Source organism: Alligator sinensis, unplaced genomic scaffold (genome assembly GCF_000455745.1).
Source record: "Alligator sinensis unplaced genomic scaffold, ASM45574v1 scaffold794_1, whole genome shotgun sequence".
In the NCBI taxonomy this organism is placed as follows: Eukaryota; Metazoa; Chordata; order Crocodylia; family Alligatoridae; genus Alligator; species Alligator sinensis.
The window spans coordinates 943,460-949,689 of NW_005842125.1; the positions used below are offsets into that span (position 1 = coordinate 943,460).

The 6,230-nt window shown below is 46.4% G+C and overlaps 1 protein-coding gene across 1 annotated transcript in view; it reads right to left on the reverse strand.

Annotated features, from left to right (window-relative positions):
• GALM (galactose mutarotase) overlaps window positions 1-6,230 on the reverse strand; it is a 33,598-nt gene that overhangs the window by 12,414 nt on the left and 14,954 nt on the right. The gene's annotated exons all lie outside the window — the stretch shown is intronic.

Consider the following 6,230-nt stretch of genomic DNA (forward strand, 5'->3'; position numbering starts at 1 on the left):
CCAAAACAGTCCCCTGGAGCCTGACAGGTTTTTGCCTCATTTCTCCCCACAGCAGGAAGCAGAAAGCATCACACCTGCTGCCTGTACAGGCTCCCCTCTGCCTGCACTCCTGACCTCCTCCAGGCAGATAGCCCCCCTCCCACTCCTGCCCTACTTCTCAGAGTTAACCATTTCATGCTTGACCGAGTCTCTGCACCACTTCTTTGCCACCCTTTAGGCTCTCTCTTTATCTTGAATATCGCACAGCACCAGAGCTTTTGATCCTCTCTGTACTGAGTACACAGCTGCATTTAGTACAATAGAAGGAGGAGAGTTGCTTTGAAAAAAAAGGCCCTGGTTTCCATTAGGTGTCTGTGTGCGTCACAACAAGGAAAGCTGTTTTGGAAACAGATGTGAGCACAGAGTGCTCCGGTAGGCCTGTTGTCTTCACAGACACACTGACCCAAACAGTAAAAGGCAAACAGATACAGAGAATCAGGCATGTCAGCCAAAGTGCAATCAATATGTTGCCAGTAATAAACAGCCAAGCAATAGCTAACTTTCAAGAACAGGCATTAATTTGAACTCATGAGCAGCCACTGCAACACCACAAACTCAGCAAGGTGCTTCAACACACACCTTCATGTTTTGCATGTCCGAGATCCCACTGACTGGTTTGGTTCCTAAAGCCAACAGGGAATTACTGGTTTACATTTGGGCATGTGCAGAAGTCTCCTGCAGATCTGAAGCCTAAAATCCAAGGGTACTAACAGGAGGTGAAGTATCATAGATTCCACTTTATCTCATTTTTGCTTACACCCACTTCCCGAAGTGCAAGGTGATGCAACTTACCCACAAAGGAGCCGGAAGGAACAGGGCAATGCAGGCTTCTGAAAGCATAAAGTAACTAAAAACTAACAGCTCCAGCAGAACTCTGCTAAGCTCCACTTACCAGAAGCAAAATGTACCATCCCCCAGGCACACTCCTTGGAGAGAAACACTTCATCTTCTACCCACTCCTGGATAGGCCAATGGACATGCTCATGCACACACAAAAGATATCCCTTCCTGCTTTTCCACTCAGTTCACTCCCCACTCCCTTACACATGCACATGAAAATTACATAGCATTCCCCCTTCATATATGACAGATCCCAGAGTTGACCACTTAATCTTCCCTTCCCCTTTCCATTCCTTGCAGCTCAGTGGGTTTCCACCAACCAAGCAAGGGAAAGCACAAAAAAAAAATAATGATTACAAATAATTTTCCATCTTCATCCAATATTTAAAATTTAAATTAAGGACACTTTAAAAAAATGTTTAAAAATAAAATGGAAACGATAACACCTTATATTAATTTTGAAAGTGGATGTTGCCTATGCGTAAGCATAACCTTCTGACATCATTTAAATGAAATAAAAACAAGATTAATAAAGTTCGAGGAGGACCTGTTTGCTGCAAGTATTAAAGATCAAAATACTGAGCTGGCAAAACTAACTCAGCACCGTACCTAGACTCCTGGTGGCCCCGGGCAAACATTTAGTATTGGGCACCCCTTTGCCAGAGACAATGATAATAATAATCAACAAATTACCATTTTTGGGCCCTCCTTTCTGTCCAGGCCCTGGGCAGCTGCCTGGTTTACCCATGCCTGTGTCTGACCCTGAACTAACTGACTGGGCACCTGGGACAGCCGGAGTGGAACAAAGTGCTGAGCCATAGCACAGATCTCTTCTCTGGATGGAGGGAGTGGCTTTGGTCATTGTATCTCATTCAGCTGGTTTAGTTCCCCAACCAGCAGGAAAACAAACAGGAGGTGAAAAATAAGCTCCTTTTCCTCTTTGAGTCATGTGTGAGAACAAAATCTTAGTTCTGTCATTTAGAAAATGTGGTAAGCAGAAACAATCAGTTAAATCACTAGCTACAGATTACATCCTTTGTTTAGCTCATCTGTTTTAAATGCAAGACATGTTTTGAGAAACCTGCATTTTTCTTTCTGTTTGCAGCACACGGAAGGGAGATTAACAGACAGAGAGCAACTATCAAATTCAGGCATGTGCATTCCAACAGCACAAATCACAAGGGGGGAAAAATCCTCCAATAGATCAAGGTGTCACCCCTTGTTTTTGAAATAAGTTAAATAAGTTAAGTTATATAATTGCTTAAGCAAAGTGATGTAAGCATTGTGCATCCTCCTGCTTAGCCAAACAACATACCAAACTGGAACAACTAATGGGAGTGCAGTTGGCAGGAGGAAATCAGCTGAAGGGGACAAATGCAAAATGGGACTAAAGACACTGATTCAAATGGATCCTTCCCACACCACACTCCTCCACAGCTCTCCCACGCTCAGATTCTTTCCTCCTCACATTCACAAGCACTCTGCAACCTTCACCTCCCTGCTTTCCTGTCATCAGTCTCCAGGCTGTTCACAGCAGAGCAGCTTCCCTACTCTTCCTGAGCTTTGAATCCCTTCCAGGTGAGCCTTGGCTGGACTTTGAAGCAGGAACAAAGAAGGTGCAGACCAAGCCCATTTGAATTTACTCCCCACCCTTCTCCTCAACCCAGAGAAGCAACAACTTTAAAACTCAGCCTCTTGAAGGCTCAGATCAAGCATAGTGGCTTCTTAACCTGGCAGGGGAAATACCATGTATCTGTGTCCAAGGCAGTTTTCCTGAACTGCCTCACAGGACTGGGAAACATGGGGGTTTTTTGTTTTTGTTTTAATTTGTGTCCAAGGCCAAATTAGCCAAAACTAATTTCAAATCCACAAGTCCAGAACCATAAGTGGCCCTACTACTAGCAAACATCCTCCATCTACACCTGGGGCTTCAGATGTTCCCAGAACCTTTGGTGGGCATCCTACTTGCAGGACCAAGCCCAGAGGCTTGGGGTTTGGATACCCCTGAGTTTTGCCTGCCCTCAGCCATAAGGCCCTTGGAGCAAGCAGGAGAGGAGTCTCCCATTTCCATAAACTGGGCTTAAAGCTGCTACACCTCAGCAGGTACTGAACCACGCCAGAAGAGCAGTTCTCCTGAGAAGTGGTTCAGGAAAACTGCCTTCTTGGACACACATACAAAGTATTTCCCCAGCCAGGTTAAGAAGCTGCTACACTTGATCTGAGCTTTTAAGAAGCCAAGAAGTGACTGGGAGACATGAGTTTGTGTCTGTGATCACTCCAGAGAGACCAACACTGATCTAGGGGCCCTTGGTAAGGGAGACATCTGCAAAGAACGGGGAGAACCTTAAAGGATTCATCTGCTCTCCCCACTCCTGCCACAGCACATAATACTCATCCCGTGTGTGAACAGCACCCACCAACCATTTTTTTTTCAATTTAAATGAGCTCTCACTGCCTCCCATCACTTTCTGAGGTGAGGCTGAGGTGTGCTGTGGTGGTTTCCACTGCGCTCAGCTGCCAATCCTCAATCAGCCACATTTCAAAGAGGAAAAACCCACATGTTCTTCCACTCCTACTGTGGCACCTGGCACTTCAGAGGAGTCTGGGCTGCTCTGAAGTTTAACTCAGGGCTGTCACAACCCAAAAGGTGTGATTTTTATTTGTGTGTGCTTCGGCACTGCTAAATTGTCCCCGCTAAATTGCAGCTTCCTTGCACAGTGGAGTTTTCTGCTGCAGAGGAGAACCCCGGTGCAAGGGAGAATTTCCCGCCAATTTGGAGCTTGTTTTGCAGGGTGCATTTCTTTGCTGTAGAGAGGGGATGCTCATTGCAAAGAGTTCCCGCCATTGGCATGCTAATTCAAGTCCCATTATTGGCCAGTTCTAAAGTATTCACACGTGGCGGCTAGTGATTGGCTTGCTAGCCGTATAAGAGGCTTGAGTGGTTTCCGCCCAAGTTGGAGGACTCCACGAACAAGGGAGGAGGAGACTTCACGCTGTGTGAAGATCTCTAAGCGCTGCGGATCCTCAACGGAAGAACCCACGGAGCCTGACAAACTTCGTGTGAGCCCTTACGATCGGCCTCAGAGCTCTTCTACGCGGGTTCGAGTCCTGCAGGTTTATTTTCTCGTCGCCGGAACCCTATGCGACGTACCCTCGTGTTCTGCAGGTTCGAGTTTTTGTTTTCTTTTCTCTTTCTGTAACTGCAACTTAATCAAGCTTTCCAGCCTACACCATTGCCATCTCGGTGTAAGTAAACAATCTTTTAAACTACCGATACGCGTCTGTGCCTAATTCCAGAGCGAAGGCCTTCCCTCTCCGCCCCCGCGTGCCCGGGCTGCTGGCCACAGCCCGCGTGCAGCGCGAAAAAGGGCTCGGGGTGCTCCCGGCCCGCACAAGGGCCTTAACGTTGCTTCAGAAGCTCTTTGGGGCTTCTCATCATTTGAAAATTCCTTTGCTCAGAATTATGAAATTTCTATGAAATGAAGGAGATTCCCAGCCAGCTTCTCCACCAGCATAAACCAGTGCAAACCCAGGAAGACTCAAATCAGTCTGGCTCCACTGAGGTTTTTCTGGGGGTGAATGCATTTGCTGGCTGTGTTATGCAGAACAAAACACTGGAAACAAAAAGAGAGATTCCCACAATGTAGTATTTTTAGACATAAATGGCCCAGGCAGAACTTAGCGTATCACAGGAATGACAAGACTTCAAGATCATGTGGAAGATTTGATTCAAAAGCGTGACTGATACAGACATTACTGGACACTGCTGGTGGAAACAAATGGGAAAAGGAACCAAGACCACAGTTCTGAAGTTTAAGGGAAGTTTCTCAATAATGTGTGTGCCTGAGCTGGAGGAAGGAGGCAGATGTGACAGGGTTAGGGCAATATAGAGATCCCCACATTGACTAATCTGTAACTGAATCTCCCTTGGGATGCTGAAAGCACAAAGGAAGCACTCTGCAGCTGAAGAGCAGATGCTCACAATGCAGCTGGGATGCTCTGTAGACATTACTTACCCCTATGTTTCATCTATGCACAATACCCACTAAGGAAAGTGGCAGGTCCATGTCAGTGGTTTGCACATGCCTTCCCTTGGCTTTTGAAAATGACAGAATTAAAAACAGACATCAATCTTTGGAATTTCCAAGTTGAACCTCCCAGTATCTGAGCAGCCAAACCCCTTTACTTTGCCACTGTAGCAAAACTAACCACTCAGCTTTCTTCCTCATGTGAAAAATACAAAATATATCCCTCAGTGAACAAACACCCATATACCATACTTATTCAAATACAAGATGAGGTTCCCCCCCCCCCCCCCCCCCCCCGTATTTATCACGGAGAAAAAAAGCCCCTTTTCTTGGATTTGAGTATGAGGCGGGGGACGGGGGAGACAAGACGAGAGGAGACAGGAAGCTGCTGCAGCTCCAGCCAGAGATGCTACCAACAGGTCAGGCTGGAGCCATGCTTTGCGCCCCAGGCTGAAGCAGAGCCAGAGCCTGTGGAGTAAAGCAAAGGGAAGTAGTGGGGGGGAGGGGCAGCAGGCTCAGGGAGGGCAAATGGTGGGGGCAGGACAGGCTTTGGGAGCAAGATGTGGGAGGCAAGTGGCAGGGGTCATGCAGCCCCTCACTGTCCCACCATCGCTTGCCCCCCCTGCAGCAGTGTGGGGGGACAGACAACAAATTTAAGATGACCCTCCAATAATTAGATTCTATACATGGAAAAATTATAAACACATTTATACAGTTTCCATGTATAGAATCTAATTACATTCAGGGTATATTGGATTTGGGTAAATATGGTAATTTTCTGCATGTACACGCATCTCTGGCACCAGGCTGGGCAATATGTTGACCTCACTGAGTGCTGTTTTCACAAGCGAGGCACACAAGCCCTCTAGACATAGCTAAACAATGTACAATGCCAGGTGGATGCCTCACATCACAGAGGTCTATCCTGGAAAGTGCCAAGTACCTCTACCAGGGCAAAAAGAGTCAGATTTCTGGAATTTCACTGAACATCTCTTTTGAGAGCATCATAATTCAGTAGTCCTTTGTCTAAGTCTGTGATTTGCAAACTGTGGTCTGCAGACCCCTGGGGGTCTGCAAATTATGTCTAAGCGGTCTGTGCAAGATGACTACAATCAATCAAAAGTATGTGAATACCCACACTTACAATTCAAAGAGGTCGGCACTTCCATTCAATTTTTCTGAGGGTCCACAAATGAAAAAAGGTTAAAAACCACTGCTCTAAGTCACTTCACAGTTAGTGGAAAGATCCCAAGGAGAATTCAGTTACAGACTAGTCAATCTGAGCACATGAAATCATTTTTTTTTTTTTTTTTGGGGGGGGGG